Here is an 18905-nt window from a genome sequence, read left to right on the forward strand (position 1 = left end):
CCCACCCCCATCCCCAGACACATACCCATAAACTTTTTTTTTAATTTAAAGTGCAGAGCAATTCTGATCAGCCTCTAATACAGTATTTAACAGTGCAAACTCAAACACACCTTACTAGACAAACAGGGAACAGAGTTAATCTTTCAAGGAAACCAAATTGAAAAATTAAATGAGGAACTGAGAACTGTGGAGTGGGTAGAGTGGAAACTTACGGTTTCATAGGTATAAGGTATAGATTGCAACATGAAAGTCCTAGGGATTAGAGATCTTTTTTTCATAACATTCCGAATGCAGTCAACCCTAGAAATATATACTTCAAAACGGTCCGTTCCAAGTGTTTGTTTTTGGTTTTATTTTTACCATAATGAAAATGACATTGTTGAAAGAGATGTGTCACTGAAGGTGGCTCCCACCACCCCCAGTGTGCCTTCTCCCTCTGCCTTCTACTTGTGGATCAAGATGTGATCCATATCTTGTGTGGGTCAGCTGTTCCTACGGCCACACCATTGCCCCTCCATCATGGACTCTAACCCTCTGAAACCATAAGCCCAGTCATGTTTTCTTTTATGAATTGCCTTGATCATGGTGTCTTATCACAGCAGCGGAAGAATAACTTGGACACTCACTGAGCTTGCAGCTCATCTTCAGCTGGAGTGACTGGCTAATGACCTCCAGGGGTCTGCTTGTTTCCACCTGCTAACCTAGAAATGCCTACTTCTGCCTCCAGCTTCTACAGGAGTGCTCAGGATCCAAACTCAGGTCTTTCCCAGTAAGCACTGTATTAACTAAGCCATCTTCTTGCATTGCTGCTTTTATTGATCCTTCACATCCTAGCCTAAAAGCCAATTGTTCTATATTCTTTCCCCAAGCAAAATTGTCTCATTCCCATGCCAGATGTGGTGGTGCATGCCTTTAATCCTAAACACTTGGGAGGCAGAGGCAGAGGCAGGCAGATCTCCATAAATTCAAGGCCAGTCTGGTCTACAAAGAAATTCCAGAACATCCAGGGCTGCTACACAGAGAAACCCTGTCTCGAAAAATAAACAAACAAAAAGCCTATCCATTCCCATTATTCCCTAATAGAAAAATCAGTACTGTCTTGTGTGGTTCCCAGTTCATCACTTTACAAACAGACTTACTTCCTTTGTGGAAAGGAGATGTGTGCTTAAGAGGAAACTATTCCTTTCGGCATACCTGCAGGTACTCCACCAAGCTCTACAACTAGGATCCTGTGTAGAGGACAGGCCTGGCCAGGATGAATGTTACCAAAGGAAGTTTAGAATGCCAAGCACACAGCCCAACTTGAGGATACAGAAAATACCCTTGACCGCATCCAAGTGAGGTCAGGGTCCCCGGAGCACTCTGTAAGCACACCAAAAGGTAAGAGGGGCCTCTGAAGAGTTCTGGCGTCAATGCATGTTCCCTGGTGTCGCTGAGACAACGGACTGGCAGCAATGATCTAAGTTGGGCTTTGTTTGATATGTAAGAGTCAAAACCAGGAAATGTGGCATTTTTTCTTTTGAAATTCTTCCCTTCGTTAGATTCGAATCTCATGTCTCTCCACTTTGTTTCAAACTAAATATCAAAAGTCTTTGCTTTTTTCATCTCCCTGACAGTTCTTCAATATACCGTATTAAAAACTCTCTGAGGACAGAAACACACTTTCAAGTGATGGTTAGGCGTTAACCACCCCTTTCCTTTCTTCATTTCTGACTCTTTTGGATGCCACATAAAACAAAGGAGGAAAGGACCAAAATGTGTGGAATCTACACCAACTACTCAGAAAAGATTCCCTTTGTCTTGGAGGGCAAACAGTATAGAGGCAGGTGCCTGGTGGTTGTCAGGTAAATCCAGCCAGCGGCCAATGGTTCACTCTACACGGTTGCACAGTTTCCTCAGTGTATATATAACTTCTATGCATGGTAATTAAAGAAACTGACTTTCCCTTTGCCAAATTGAAGCGCTATAGGAGGACATGAGTCTGAAACATGCTGTTCCATTTGCTCTTCTTTCTGTCACAAACTTGAGGCAAAATGTTAAAGCATTCTGTCTGGCTTATTGGAATGCTTGTCTTAAACCCATAAAGTTATTTGATTAAGATTTCTTTCTTTTTAAAATTTTATCTTATTTATTTTTATATTTGTTTAGTGTGTGTGTGTGTGTGTGTGTGTGTGTGTGTGTGTGCATGTAGAGTCAGACAATAACTTTTGGGAGTCAGCCCCCTCCTTCCACAATGTGTGTGGCCAGGGAAGCTCAGGTCAGCAACTTTGGTCGCAAGCCCCTTACTTACTGAGCCGTTTTAATGACCCTAAATTATTTTGTGTGTATTGTTATAGTTCGAATTTTAAATGTCCCCCCCAGAGACTTGTGTGTTTGGACACCTCTTCCCAACTGGTGGCACTGTTTTGAGAATCCTCTGGACGTGGGGAAGCTGGAAGATGTAGGCCATGAGAGGCAGGCCTTTGAGAAATGATGCCCTGAGTTCGATCCCCAGAGCCCACATAGAGGTGGAGGGGGAGAGCTGACTCCACGGTAGACGCCTGTCTTCCACATTTGTGCCTGCACACAGCATCCCCCAACACCCCGGTTATGTAGATGCCTTGTAACAGAAATTATTGTTTAATTTAATAATAAAGCACACTAAGACAGCATATTAATCATTTCCAACAGTAAGCTTTGCTATTCATGTTCTCAGCTCTGTACAACCATCACTGCCTTCCATCACTGTAACTTTAACTACTCCCTATTCCATTCTGTAACTTTAACCAATAGTTTCCATTCCCCTATCCCTCAGTCCCGATCATCTGCCACTTTACTCTGCCCCTGTGAGTTTGGTCTAGGTCCCTCAGAGAAGCATAATTGTGGGGCAGGGATTCTTTTGTGACTGGCTTGTATTCTAGCAGTGCATCCTCAAGGTTTGTCAGTAGTGTCACGTGGAGTCAGACTTCCTCTCGAACAGATGAATACCCCCGTGGATGCACATCCTGCATTTTGCCTGTCCGTTCATCTGCTAATGGACACCTGGATGGCTTCCGACTTGTAAATATATCAAATGAGTAAGCATTTTTATAAGCACCCATGCTGAGCTGTTTGTCAGGTGGTAGCTGAAGGCAGTGGCCAGGTGGTTATTTAGACCCACTGAGGCTTGCATTTTCTGCTACCACTCGATGCCTGGTAATAAGACAAATGGGTTTCCTGCAATACACAGAAAGAATCCAGAAAAAGACCCCTCCCTGTTGGCTGGGAACATAAAGGCCTTTTTTATGGAGCAGTGCTCCTCGGTCAGTGAACAGTACAACAGTGCAGTGCAGCCTTCTGGGTCTCTCCACTGCTGTAGTGCTCATGGTGGACCCTCGTGCTTTATGCCTGCTCCACAGCTGGCTCCTTTCCTTTCTTCCTTCCTTCCTTCCTTCCTTCCTTCCTTCCTTCCTTCCTTCCTTCCTTCCTTCCTTCCTTCCTTCCTGCTTGCCAGAGTCAGTCTATGTTTGATGGGTCAGGTTCCTCAAGTAACACTGCTCCCCTGCTTGCTGGGCAGAACCTTGTGACCCAATTCTAGTCAACAGATGAAAAATGTCCAGGTGAGGCTGCATATGTGTGTGTGTGTGTGTGTGTGTGTGTGTGTGTGTGTGTGTGTGTGTGTGTGTTTAAGGCTTTTGCTCACTTGCCTCACTTCCATCCATATCTCCCACACCCACCTCCCTTTCCCACCTTCTGTAAAGGAAAAATGTCTGTGCTGTTTGGTTAGTTTCCCTTGCCAGAGTCACCAAATGCATGTATGTCTCTGTGTATTTCCATGTCTCTCTTACATGTAAAGATGTATATCAATACAACTTTGAAACTATGTCTTTCTGTTGTTCTCATTATTACTATTATTATTTTTGAGGCAGGGTCTCATGCAGTGCAGGCTGGCCTTGAACTTGCTGTGTGGTCAAAGATGACCTTGAATTCTTCATCTTCTTGTTTTCACATCCTAAGTGCTGGGTTACATATGTGTGGCAGCACACCGGTCTTCCTTCTTCTTCTTCGTCTTCTTCTTCTTCTTCTTCTTCTTCTTCTTCTTCTTCTTCTTCTTCTTCTTCTTCTTTTTTTTTTTTTAAATAATCCTGATTCTTGGCAATCCAACACACAGACCATCTTCACTGCTGTTTGACTATGAGATATGTGATTGTGTAACTGGATTATAGATATCTAAACAGTCCCTTATTGACAAGTGTTTGAGTTATTTCCAGGTTTTAATTACCATAAATCATGCCATGGTGCATAATATTGTGCATAAATCACTTTGTATTTATGCCTGTTACCATTTGGAATCAATTCCTAGGCATTGGGCTGTTGGATTGGAGAGGAGTAATGTGTGCAGTTGGGCTCTGTTTGGCCAGGTTCTCTACATTTGTTTATTTTATTTTATTTGTTTATTTTGTTTATTTTTGCCTTTGCTTATTTTTGCAATGCTAGGAATCAAACCCAGGGTCCCTGGCACCCTGGGCAAGCACTCACACAGAGCTATCCCCAGTCTCTCCATGGTTTTCACTTCCTCTTTCTGACAGAATTTAATTCTAGAACATACAGCAACCATCTCACAACTGTGAAGATAAAACCTGCCGCTCAGGACGACAGAACCTGAACCCCAAACAGCTCCCCAAGCCTTCTCTTGCCATTGATCTAGCCCCCACTGCCCACTGTGGAGCTTTTTGCTCAGGGAGAAACATAAACCCTAAATGTACAGTCAGGGTCACTCAGTTATTCACTACTTACAGCCAGAGACAATGGTAATTTGGCACAGAGTAGATTTAATTAAAATACCTTAATCGAGAAAGCTTGTAGTTCATTAGTAAGTTGTACCTATGAACAAAAGCTGTGCTATCCAATATGGCCACCAGCCACATGTTGCAGTATTAAACACAACTTAACATATACTACACAATTCCAGAGGCTACTGAGCATTCCTCTAGCTTTGGCCACCTAAGCAGCTACTTTTCTGACTTCCCGGGTCTTCTAAAGTATTACTGGAAGCATGATGCTGTGGGAGCTTAGGTTTACCCACCAATTGATTATCTGGTATTGTATAATACAACGAGGCCCTGACTCAGCTTTGTAAAAGACAAACCTTCTGTGTCGTCCCCTTATCAAGGGTATCTATGCTCTGGGAAATAGATGCAGCCACCATTGCTTCAAAAATGTGCTCATATGGCACAGTGTCAGTGTATCTTTTAAGAACCCAATTTATAATTCACAAGGCACACATACATACACGCACACAAAGTCAGATAACACAACACAAAGGGTGAGTAGCATATTGTGAAAAATGTGTGATTTCAGACAGGCGTAGTGGCCCATGCCTGTATCCTCAGCTTGGGAAGCTGAGGCAGGAGAATGAGGAGTTCAGGGTCATCCTCAGCTACACAGCAAGTTCAAAGTCAGCCTACTACAAGAGATCCTTTCTCAAAAAGCAAACAAATAAATCAGGCTGGGCTCAGCAGGCAAATGCTCTTGCCACCAGATCTGATGAACTGAGTTCATTCCTAGGATCTGCATGGTGGAAGGAGAACTGATTCCTGAAAGCTGTCCTCTGACCTCTACATTCACCTGTGTGTTTACACACATGAAAGAAAAAAGGGGAGAGAAAGGAAAGAAGGAAAGATGATTTTTAAAAATTTAAAAAACTAAGAATAATAAATAATAAAATGTCTTACTTAGAAAGAATAGCTGGCTTTACCAAAGATAGATCAGGGTGATGAGAAGCTCTGAGGGGCAAACTTCAGGGCAGAGCCCAGAGTGGTGAGAAGAACCCCCACCTCCACTTGAGCTTTGAGGGAAGCAGAGGCTGGGGAGCAGAAAGCAAGGAGGATGTTAGCAAGTTTCTGGAGCTTTGCGGGTTTTCACACAATGCGGCTGCCCATATTGTGTGATCAGATCGAGTGCAATCATCTGCCAGCCTGTCTGTTCACATCGCTCTGCTATTCATAGAAAATGTACCTCTTTCCCCATATATAACACCATATGCCTCCTCTCTTACCTAATTAGGTGAGGGTGTGCAGGGATCACAGGGAACTGCATGGTTTTCGCAGGTCTACGGCTCTGTGGAGGAGGAGGACCCAAGGAACCATTTCAGAGCCTTCTGTAGAAGGTTCAGTAGAGAGTTCAGGAGCAATAGGAAACCATAATAATTAATTAACTTGAAATGAGTGTGACTCCTACTGTCTATGGAATCCTGGGAAAGGAGACAGTGTCTTGGGCATTCCAAAGACACCACTGAGTCACCATTGATTCACCTCATACACTCCTTCCTGCCTTTGGAGTTGTGTAGTTCACCATTGCAACCAGCATCCTGTGACACTCCTCAACACCTTCCTTCCTTCTCCCTACCAATCCCATGTAACTGTACACCACACTATCAGTCTTTAAACATTTCTGGGGGAAACCCCACAGTCTGGAGTCTCCAGGGACTGTAGGAGGGGAGAATGGTATTTTAGTGGCCAGTCTTTGATGTGGGACTAGCTCTGAAGAAGGTAGTAACCATTGTAGAGAATGAATGTTATTAATTCTGTTGAATCATCCACTTAAAAAGGGCTAAAATGGGGCTAGGAAAATAACTCAGCTGCATAAGCTTGAGGGCCTGAGTTTGGATCCCCAGCATCTAGGTAAAAGCCAGGCATGGTGGCAGATGCTTGTAGCCCCAGTGTTGGGAGAAGATCCCAGGGGATTGCTGGCCAGGTTCAATGAGAAACCCTGTTTTAAAAATATAAGGCTAAGAACAACTGAGGAAGACACCCAGTGTTCACCTCTGACACCCCCTCCCACACACACACTCACACACACTCACACACAGTTAAAATGACAAATTAGATATATAATTTTATCATATTCTTTGAGATGGAGTTTTATGTAACTTAGGCTGGACTTTAACTCACTGTGTAGCTGAGGATGATCTTGAATTGATCCTTCTGCTTCCACTTGTTGAGTGATTGTAGGTATCCCCTACTTCCCCTAGTACATGCAATCTTGAGGCTAGAACCCAGGGCTTCCTGCAAGCTAGGTAAGCACAACACCAACTGAGCTACATCCCTAGCTCCTCACATTTTTAAATTTAAAAAGACAGTCATCATTATTGGCTGGTCTCATTTTAATTTCAAATGTACAAATGGTGAGTGAGCATTGAACTTCAGCTATCAATCCTGAGAACTTTCCTAGCTTTGTTTTCCTTTATACTCTCTAAATTACCATTTCATACTTTCTCCTGCTCCACCCCCCCATGCTCTTTTTCTCTTCTCCACCCTAGGCTTCAAGGAGGTAATCCTTGTAATCACACAGACTGTTCCCACTCCCTTCTTTCCATTGACAAAGCATTGCAGCCGATCTTTGCCTCTGGCTGAAGTCTGGACTTTCCCTCTTACTGGGGATGAAGAATTCTGCTCTTATTAAAATCAATCTCTCCATGGAGGAGTTAGGAGAGCTGGGAAATTACTGTTTACTGGTTACAGAGTTTTAGTTTTGAGTGGAAAAAAAGACCTGCCTCTGGAGGCTGAGTCAGAAGGATTGTGAGTTCAAGCCCTACCTAAGGTACAGAGTTAGCTAAGGCCAACCTGAGCAACTTAATGAGACACTGTCTCAAAAGACCTGATATGTAGCTCAGTGGTAGCATGAAGTGTCCTGGGTTTGATCCCCCAAACCCACACCATACACACACAAAGTCTTGGTAACAGTGCAGTGTAATTGTGCAATATTATGAAAATAATCAACACTAATGAAGTGTACAGATAAAATGCAGATTTGTGTTCTAAAATTTTCCTCCAATGAAAAAAACTTTTAAGCTAAGGATGTAGCTCAGTTGGTAGAGAACTTGTCTACCACAAAGGAAGCTCTGATTTCTGACTCCCAACTCCATATAAACCCAGTAACCCTAGTATTTGGGAAGTGCAGAAGGGTGGATTAGGGGTTCAAAGTCATCCTCAGCTGTATAATGAGCTTGAAGCAGATAAATGTGACCTTACCTCAAGAAAAGAAATGAAAAAAATAATTTTAACCCATAGCCACTTTGGCATGGGCTCCGATCCCACTTGATGCAGCGACTTTTTTTTTTTTTTTAATTTTAAATGTATTTGTATTGTATGTACATTGGTGTTCCTGCCTGCATGTATGTCTGTGTGAGGGTGTTGGGTCTCCTGGAACTGTTTCTGCCCTCTGCTCTGCCTCAGCACAGGCATCCTCCTGCAAGTTTCTGCTTCACTTTCTTTTCTGATCTCACTCATTGGCCAGCCCGCCATACTCCTCTGCACACAGACACTGTCCATCTAAGCATTCAGGGAAAAGGCCCCTCAGTCTGGGACTACTCAGTCTTCTTGGCACAACCTGACATTTTAACATCTCTGTCTGCTCTACTGCCCACCTCACAGAGAAGTCCTTCCAAGCCCTTCTCCAACTCATTCTCTACCTCCTCAAATGTCTTTAGGACTGTGTTCTAGTTTCTTTCTCTTGCCTAGTCACATAATACCTCTACATGATCTCCATCTTGTAGTTATAGATACTAATAAAGGCCTCCAAGCCTACACCTCCAGCCTTTCCCTTTCCTGGGTCTCTGTGCCCTCCTGTCTTGGCACCTGCCCTCATGACTTTCTGTCCCATACCTGCTTCAGTGCTGCTGACTGACTGATATCATGGTGCTGTGGTTTGTGTAAATGTTCTCTAGCTCGTTTTCATATCGAATCACATTAACCATCTCTGGTCCTCACTCAGAGTCAGCTCTCTCTCTCTCTTTCTCTCTCTCCCTTCCTTTCTTCCATTCTGTATTCATTGCACATAATACTGGGCTTTATAAGGACATCGTCATACGACTATGCACTACACTTTGACTGTACTGTCACCCATGCCACCTCCCCTCCCCTTCTACACCTTCCCCTCAATTCTTTTGCCCCCTCAGCTTCAGTTCTATTCCAGTTCAATCTATGATCCACAATAAAAGAAAACATGCAATATTGTCTTTCTGAGATTCACTTTATTTGCTTAATGAGATCATCTCTAGTTGCATCCATTTTCCTACAAATGACATTTTGTTAGTTATGGCTGATTAAGATTCCATCGTGTATACAGGCATCGTTTTCTTTATCTATTTCTCTGTTGATAGACTCTGAGGTTGGTCCCATAAACTCCATGAGTGTGAATAGTGCTGCAATAATGTGCAAGCATCTCACTCAGAGTCTTTGATTGGCAGTGATTTTGCCCTTCAGAGGACACTGGCAATGTCTGGTGATGCTTTTGATTATCTCAGTGTAGAGGAGAGTCAAGCTGTTCCTGCCTCAGATGGATAGAGACAAGGTCCCTCCTGAGCATCCTGAAGGCAGAAGAAACCTCCTTATAGGTACGAAATATGCAGATATCTGATTATTTTTAAGGCTATGACTCTTTTCTAGAAATCCCATCCAACGCTCTACTCAGAAATACTCGTATTTCAAAATGTGTATGAAAGGAAATCAGGCCATTTTTATAACTTATTCTACCCACGAGTTTCAGAGAAGAAAAGGAAGTTGGGCTCAAGGTCTGGATCCTCAGGCTAAGACCCACCTAGCCTGCTTGGTAGCAAGGGACCCTGGGCTTCGCTTCTGTGTCTCACTTCAGGGGAGCCTGCTCTGCCCTGGAGAAACCAAAGCCAAGTGCAGCCTCCATCCTCAAGGAAAAAGTCATCACACAGGCCTCTCCTTATTCTTGAAAAGAAAAACTACTTTTCTCTGACTGTTTCTAATACACTAGAACCTGGAGTTCTGTTTCCACCTCTGCATTGTGAAGTTGGGGAAATTGTGCAGGATTTTCAAGCCATCCAAAGCTTGACACAATCTCAAGAAGGCAAAATTAAAGTGAATTGCTAAAAAGTGTTTCTTAAATTTGTGACTACTTCAATATATATTAACGCATTTTCTGCCCCCACCCCATCCCAACCTGGGCCAGGATTTCTCTGTGTAACAGCCCTGGCTGTCCTGGATCTCACTCTGTAGACCAGGCTGGCCTCGAACTCACAGAGATCCACCTGTTTCTGCCTCAGAGTGCTGGGATTAAAGATGTGTGCCACCACCGCCCAGCATATTGTCTTCACCATAACCCCTAACTTCGTTTTTTTCTTTCTTTCCAATGATAAACTTAAACAGCAAAACAACAAACAAACGAACAAACACCCAAAGGCAAAACCTATTCTAGAAAATAATAATGATAACAGGCAGAGGACTAAGGATCAGCACCGTCTGAGCCAGGTTGGTCTACATAGGAAGTTCCAGGGTAGAAACTACAGTGAAGGCCTAACTTAAAAAAAAAAAAAAAAAAAAAAAAAAGTATTCTCTTGAACCTCCATAAAATCAATGCTTAAATTTTTAAAAATTAAACTAAGTATACTAAGTAAATAAAAATTAATAACAAGGGTTGAGGTTACAGATGGCAGGAAAGGGCTTGCCTAGCGGCATGTCCTGGCTTTGATCCCCAACATAGCAAAAAATAAAATAAATAGGATTGAACGACTGTTACAAGAATAACTCTGTCCCAACCATTTTATGATTCCTTTCTCTGACTCCTGCAGAACTGAGTAGGAGGCAGGAGGTTTCCTGCCCGATCAAGCCCCTGTCTTAGCTTCCCTGAGGTTTAGGACCTCTTACATTTACAGTTATCCTTGGCATGTGCCCCAGGGGGGTATTTTCCTGTGTCAAAGTCACCAGAGGCTGGGAGCAAAGACCTAATGTGGCCTGTGGGGTGTGTCTCCTGAGCCATCCAAGGGGCAGACAGCAGGAAGCCGCTATCATGGTGTCTTCTCAAGAACAAGATGGAAGTCAATGAGCTGGGGGAAGAAGGGCCCAATTTGGTGGGGTTAAGGATCTGGAAGATGGCCGAGCTTGCTGTTTTACCTGAAAAAGCCAGAAAAAAGTGTTGCCAAAGGGCTGGAATGCAACTCAGTTCATAGTGTTGTCTAGCACACATGAAGCCCTGAGTTCAGTCCTTGACACCCCATAACTAGAATGGCAAGCACAGCCGAGTCAGCGCAGCACTCAAGAGGTGAAGGCAGCAGGGTGGGAGGCTCAAAGTCATCCTCCGTCACATAGTAAGCTCAAGACCAGCCTGAGTTAATTCGAAAAAAATGGAAAAGGAATGGAAAAGGAAAGAATTGCCAAAGACAAACAGCTCAGTGGCAGAACACCCACATAGTCTGGAGGAGCACGGCCCTGGGTTCCATCTCCAGCGACTATGAATTGGCCCTGTCAATCAGGAGGACTCTGAGGCCAAGGGAATGGTGCTAGGTCCAGCAGTGAGTTTGGTTGGCAGTAGGGGCAAGCTGGCTGGAGGCTTGTATGGGAGCAGTTTAGAAAACTTCAAGTAGACAACGTGTTTGAGTTTAATACTCCCCCAGGACCATGGAAGGGGGGAAAGGATGGAGAAAAAAGTCAGAAGTCCCAAGGGGAGGGAGCTTTTTGTTTTAAAGGACTACCTCTTGGGTCTGTCCACAATTTTCTGGATTTTGTTTCTGATTTAAAAGGAGAGGTTTTATGTCACCCCTGAGAGTCTGCATTTTTGTGGGATTCAAATATTTCTTAATTAGGTGCTGTCTCTTTACGGAAAGAAAAGACGCCTTTTATTTCATTTTACTTTGCCATTTTAATTTACTCCCTTTCTCTTTAATAACTAGGTAGAAAATGCTAAACAGCTGCTGTGAAATATTACAAACCCTGCTTCCTGAGAAGGATAAGAGGGAACTTTCCAAAACTATCTCTGGTTCCAGAGGTGGACACTTGGGGAGGCTCCACAAATCCCGGCAAGCAAGTCAATGGGAGTGCTCTCTGTAACCACTGTGGCTCCCTCTCACCCTTACTGATCTTCCTCTTTCATGGATGGGGAGCAGAGGTCATGGGGTGGAGGGGATGTTTGAAGTGAGAGCTAGCCAGTAACTATGTTGCTGGGGCTCACGCATTCCCCTTCTCCCAGTGACCTGTTCTTGGACCTCATTCTTCTAGAGAAGGTTCAAACTACTTCATCCTAAAGCAGAGAATTCATCCCTGTTAATGCTCAAAATTAAGCTGGACTTGGTAGTTTATCCCCTGTAATCCCAGCACTCCAGAGACTGAGGCAGGAGCCTGATCAAAAGTTTGAGAGCAGCCTGGGCTATACAGTGAAGGCCAGGTCAGCCTGGGCTATAGAGACTCTGTCTTAAACCAACAAAAAAGGAAACCCAGGAAGTCAGAAGGGGAAGGGAAAGAGGAAAGGGGTGGGCAGCAGCTGTGTCCAGCACTGCCTCCTAAAAGCAGACGCTGCCAGGAAAGAGTCCAGATTTTCTGGCTTTTGTATTAATGCTCTCAGAATGAGGGAGATGACTGGAGAGGGAAAGGGCTGTGGGTTTTTCCACAGCTGAAAACATAGGGAGGTGGGGCATGTTTTCTGTCTTGTTCCAGGACTGGCCCTTCAGCAAAGGGCCAATAGTTGTCTGCAAATTACACAAGTTTCCCAAGGGATTTCTAACACAAATTTGCAGGGCAGACAGGGCAGCAGTCTCCGTCTACGGAGCTGTGTATGATTCTTATGCACTCATTTTGTTGGCAAAAGAGCCTGTCATAAAATGTAATACTGACTATAAAACAAATCAGCACTTTGAAACGACTTGCTTCAGATGTTTTCATAAATCCCTAATGGCTAACTCGCTGCCTGCTATTGATAATATTAATGTGTTAATAGTTTCTCCAAAGCAGGAATGCTGGTGGGTCTACACACACACACACACACACACACACACACACACACACCTCATACATACACACACATACATGACACATACAGACATATACCTCCCCAAATACATACACACACAAACACACCACACATACTTAAACACACATACATACATACTACCATATACATACACACCACACACACATACACATACATACCACATGCACACACATACGCATACCTCCCCAAACACATACACACACCACACACACATACACACAAAGATGGAAATGCCACAGGACTGGAAGATGGTATTTTGCCTCATCTTTGAATTCTACCTGCACTTTGCTGATCTTGGAAAGCCAGATTCAAGTGAGAAATATGATACTTACATACTTATATTCTTTTTCTTGCCTTCCTTCCTTTTTTTAAAATTTAAGACAGGGTTTCCCTATATAGCCCTGGCTGTCCTGGAACTCACTATGTAGGTTGTCTTCAAACTCACAGAAATCCATCTGCCTCCACAGTGCCAAGATTGAAGATGTGTGCCAGCACACCTGGCTGATATTTATATTCTTTTTGTTTGTGTGTTTGTTTGTTTGTTTTTTTTTCGAGACAGGGTTTCTCTGTAGCTTTGGAGGCTGTCCTGGAACTCGCTTTGTAGACCAGGCTGGCCTCGAACTCAGAGATCCACCTGCCTCTGCTTCCCAAGTGCTGGGATTACAGGTGTGTGCCACCACCACCCAACAATATTTATATTCTTGACAGGAACTTCAAAGTACTTTACCTTGCTTTTTTTTTTTTTTTTTTTAAGTAGATTGTGACATAGGAACCCAAGTACCTAAAAGAGCAGTCAAGCAAGCTTGTAGCATTATATTGCCCAAAGTGGAAACAGCGCAAGTACCCATAAGCAAAGAACAAATAAACACAATGTGATGATATCCAAGTTCTAGAAGACTACTCAGCCATTAACAACAACAACAACATCAACAACAAAAAGCAGATGGCTCACCCGGTAAAGGTCCTTGTGGCCAAGCCTGACAACTTGATGTGTTCCCTAGGACCTACTGGAATGGTGGAAGAAGAGGACTGAGTTCCTCAGGTTGTCCTCTGACCTCCACTCACATGCCATAGCACACATACAAACCTATGTTCACATATAAACAAAACAAAGCAAAATTTTAAAGAAAAAAAATTTTGAAAGATCAAGGTGCTGGTGGGTGCTATAACATGGATGAAATGAGGGCATTGTATTCAGTGAAATAAGCCAGAGAAGAAAGGATACACATTGTATGAGCTCCCTAGAGTAGTCAAACTCAGACAGAAAGCAGGATGGTAGGAGGAGGAGAAGGGAGTGGGTCCTGCTGCTTCAAAACTGCAGTGACTCAGCCAAAATATGAAAAAGCTGTTGGGGGAGCTGAGCATGGTCGCTCAGTTGGCGGCACTTGTGTAGCATGCTTGCAGCCCTGGGTTCAGTCTCCAACACCATGTAAGCCAGGCCTGGTAGCACAGGCCTATAACCTCAGTACTCTACAGGTAAAAGCCGGGAGATCAGAAGTTCAAGGCCAGCCTGGGATATAGAGTGAAACTAGGCCTCAAAAAGAAAAGTTGCTGAGACAGAGGGTGGTGATGGGTTCAAACCCCTGTGAATACATTCAATACTATTGAACTACACAACTGAAAATGATTGACATGGAATCAAGTGGTCCACGGAAACCATTACATTACAACCTAATTCCAGGAGCTGGTGTAGTAAATGGCTCAGAGGAACCAGAGCTTGAGCCCTAAAACCCACATAATGGAAACAAAGCAAAGTGTTCTCTGATCTTCCCACACCGTGGCATGCATGTCTATACACAGACTTACACACAACAAACAAGTAAATGCTAATATGAATATGTATTTACACACACACACACACACACACACACCTCCCTCTGGGGCCAGAATGATGATGGTTCAACAGTAACACCACACACTTTCAGAGGATCTGAGTTCAGTTCCCAACCCCCACAATGAGCAGCTCACAGCTCCAGTTCCAGGGGGATCTGTTGGCTAAGACCTCCAAGAGCATCTGCACTCAGGTGTACCTATCCCCCACCACACATATACACATAATTAAAAATAAAGCCTTAGCAAATATATAAAACTTCATTGCATCTCAAAAAGTAATTTAAGGAACCAAGAATGACCATTTCTATGATGTGTTTTCCCATCTTTACTGCTCCACTCAATTGGAGGAGGGTGTTGAACACACACATTACAGTCTCCTTGCAGAGGTGAAGGCACAGATAGTCTCTGAAGACACATTTCCAAAGTCTCTGGGCCACTCCAGTTCCCTGGTTTTTTAGTATAAATGTTCAAGGTTTATAAAGGACTTCATGTTGAAGCCTGCAGTTGGAGGGAGGGCAGCAGGTAGGGAGGGGTAGCCTCGGTCAGCTACAGGGATTTTCCTGCAGTGGCTTGCCTCCTGCCTCACTCTGCCTCCAGAAGTGCTTTCCTGGAGCCATTCTTCATTTCCCATCCCACCCCCTCAGGATTAAGAGGGAACCACTGATAGATAGATACTTCAGGGTCTGAGGCCTGAGCTCACCTAGAAGTTTCCTTCCATATCAGGCCAGTCAACTTGCCTGGCCAAAGGTTTCTTAATCCTTGCTCCTGGAGGTTAGTTTAAGTCAAAACTTGCCCCCATCCATAGAGGAGACTAATATTGTTAGCATTGGCTGTCCCTAAACCTTTGCTTCTATGTCATTAACTAAAACCATATTACCAGGAATCTAGGGTCCAGTTGCTCAGGCGCTGGCCTGGCTTTGAACTTTAAAAAATGTCAATGCCAGCCCTGCTCTGTACTAGGGAGGAGGATGAGATCCAAAGCCAGTGACAAGATAAGCCTCTGGAAGAAATGGCAGTCTGTCAGTATGATGCCTCATTGTTCAGAGACCAGGGACCCAATGGCAAGGACCTGAGGGAAACGAAGGGGGAGGATGCCCACAGTGCTCCCACTGATGGGGCCACTCAGTGGGACAGCACAGGGTTGTCTGTGAAAGTGGAGTCCAACTGGAATACCACAGAAGAGAGGTGGAGCACAGGTTCAAAGCTGTAGGACTCGGATCCCAAAGAGAGATTCACAATGTGACTATCACTAAGGAAACCTCACAGATGGAATCAGCTCTTCTAAATCAACCACTGCACCTAATTCCCTGTCAGTTTATAAAACCATCTCAGATTTGCCTTCCTTTCTCCAAAGGATGCCGTTTTATTAAACAGTGTAGGAGGCTGGAGACAGGGTGGAGAGTAGAAAGACAAGTTAAGGGTGAATTACATTTTAATTTAATTTAATTTTATATGTAGTCTTTTCCAGTCTTGCTTCATTCAAGACTCTCCTAAATGTAGTGAGATCCAGAATGTGTGGGCCCTGTTCTTCTGTAAGGTTAGTATTAAAACAAACAAACCAAAAAAAAAAAAAAAAAAAAAAAACCAAAAACAAAAACAAACAAGCAAACAAATAAACCAGTTTCTTCTGGCTGAGTTTCTAGCTCAGTCATTAGAATCCTTGTCTTTCAAGCATGAAGCCCTAAATTCAATCCCCAAGTCCCAATAAACCAGAAGTGTTGGTAGATGCCTGAAGGCAGAAGGATTATAAGTTCAAGTTTGTCCTACATGGTCAGTTTGAGGCCAGTCCGGTGTACATGAAACTCAACATTAAAAAAGGTGTGTGTCGAGGGGAGATGCTGCTGGAGAGATGGTTCAGCAGTCAAGAGCACTGGCTGCTCTTCCAGAGGACCCAGGTTCAGTTCCCAGCAGAGCGATTCATATCTGTCTGTAACTCCAGTTCCAGGGCTTCTGACACCCTCATACAGAAATACATGCAAGCAAAACACCAATGAACATAAAATAAAAATAAATTATACATATTTTTAAAAAAGATTCCCAGGGGGTCACAGAAGTATACACCCTTAATCCCAGCTCCTGGGTGCCTGAGATAGGAAGAGCTCCAATTTAAGGCTAGCCTGGGCTCTATAGTATGACCTTCTCCTTTATTTTCTTTTTTCTTATTTTTAGAGACAAGGTTTCATGTAGTCCAAGCTACCCTTGAATTCCTGATCTCTCTACCCTAACAATTTGACTTACATATGCTATCAGTGTGTGTGTGTGTGTGTGTGTGTGTGTGTGTGCATTTATGTTTAGACATTTTACACTCCAACATGTTCTGCACACTGGAGCAGAAGCATGCACAACATACTGGAAGGAGACTTTGTGTTGCCATGTTGGGATTCTAGAGAGTTTAAAGAAAATCCTATTTGCTGCCCATTTACATTTCCTGATAATTCTGGGAGTCTGGCCACAGTACTTAGGCCAAGACCCATCTGAGTAGAGAATCATGCAAAGTGAAAACATGCTTTTTATATTTTAAAACCTGCTTCTTCCAGGTGATTGACAGCTGGTTCAAAGTGCTTCTCTGTACGGATTTCAGTTTCCCAGATTGAGTTGGGTTCCCAGACAACAGGTTACTCCTCAGCAGTGAAGCAACCTAGTAAATCTCAGCCATCCAAGGAGGCTGGAGGGAAGCCCATTTGAAACAGGATCCCAGCAGCCCCTGGCCTTTGCTCCTGCTGTGTCTAGCAGGCAAAAGATCCCTAAGGCCTGGAGTAGAGAGCAGTATAATCTGAGTCAACTTAAAAAATATATATGGTAAGAGGAACAAAAGCATGAAACCCAAGGAAAGGAGAACCAGGAGAGAGACCGCAGATAGAAGCCACCTACGAGCCAAAGACTGGTTATTGGCTCTTGGACTGGAGTATTCAAGACAGGGTCTCTAGCAAGGTGAGCCACTGTGTCAAGAGTATTAACAGCCTCACACATGTGTCTACCTAGACACAGCTAGCAGAGCAGAATGGCCCAGAGGCCACACTAACTTTCCTTCTGTAGCCCTGCTCCAGGATGACCCTGTGTCACCCTTGAAGCCTAGGCTCTTTAGAACCCCCTCAGAGTACCAGCTCTCTAAATCCTGAAATACCACCTGTCAGGACAGCAGCTACCCTACACATTCAGGGCCCGCCTCCACACAGCATCCTAAATGAACCGGTCCGCTAGTGTAGAAATCCAGGAAACTCACATACCTGGGACGGTACCTAGATAACTGACCAGAAAAGATGCCCAGAGGCCACTGGCCACCTTGTCTTCTGGAAGCCCTCTCACAGATAGGTGTGGAGATAAAGTGTGTGTGCCTAGGGGCCTTTTCCTAACTGATTATTCACACTTTGGGAACCCAGCCCGACTGTCAATGACCCATGGCTCCCAGGGCCTCCTCCATTTCCTGAGCTGGAAATCCCTACAGAAGTTGAGCGATCCAACTTGGATCAGAGTGCTGGACTGCAGCAAGAATGCAGGGGCGTGTTGCTCACCATCCTGGCTCTAGCAGCCGCAATTGCTTAGACTTGCACGGGGTACTTGGCCAGAGTTGCTGTGTTTGGAGAAAGGAAACATGATTCCTCACTGGGTTATTACTTGTGTCTCTTCGCCGGCGCAGGTTCTGGCCTGGCTTTGAGTGACATCTCAGGTCTTCGCTAACCTTACCCCCACTTCATTTGGAGGCCGTGGCCAAGCTGCGCCTAGGGCTGGAACCTCCAAATCATAGCACTTTTGCTACCGCGTCACCCAGCGAGCTGTCTCCAAGCAATGCCAGGCCCGCACCTCAGGCTCCCGCTCGCGGACCCATCTCTCTGCCCAGTTACATAGAACGCCACACACAACCTGCACGCACACTCACAAGCACACGTTCACACGCACGGATTCCCCCTCCAACGCCGCGCGCACACGTGCACAAGCCCGGGCGATTTCCTTTTGTACTCTCTTTGCAGGTCTCTGATTCTCCTCTCCCATGGCCACTTTCCTCCCAGGTCCTCCTAGCCTGCCTTCTTCCTCTTCTGCTCCTCTGTCCTTCTTGGGCCCTGGAAGAGGAGAGGAGGCCGCAAGAGGTGTGGCCTGCTCATACCGCAAAGGCTGAGTTATGGGACAAGGCTGGGACTGCAGGGCTGGCCTCCGGCCTGCGCCCTGTTTGTTTTCCCTTCGCCCCCTGAATGCTAGATTAAGATGTAAAGATTACCCCGGCCGAATAAAGCCGAGAGTCAACACTCAAGCAAACAAAAGTGCTTGCACAACTCGCCAACCCCGCTGGGACCCGGGCCGCGGGCTGGGGGAAGAGAACGCGCTCC

The 18905-nt window shown here is 44.6% G+C and overlaps 1 long non-coding RNA gene across 1 annotated transcript in view; it reads right to left on the reverse strand.

Annotated features, from left to right (window-relative positions):
- Window positions 1–18905, reverse strand: part of LOC118590904 — an 83647-nt gene that overhangs the window by 64328 nt on the left and 414 nt on the right. The window lies entirely within an intron of this gene.

Source organism: Onychomys torridus, chromosome 9 (assembly GCF_903995425.1).
Source record: "Onychomys torridus chromosome 9, mOncTor1.1, whole genome shotgun sequence".
NCBI lineage: Eukaryota > Metazoa > Chordata > Mammalia > Rodentia > Cricetidae > Onychomys > Onychomys torridus.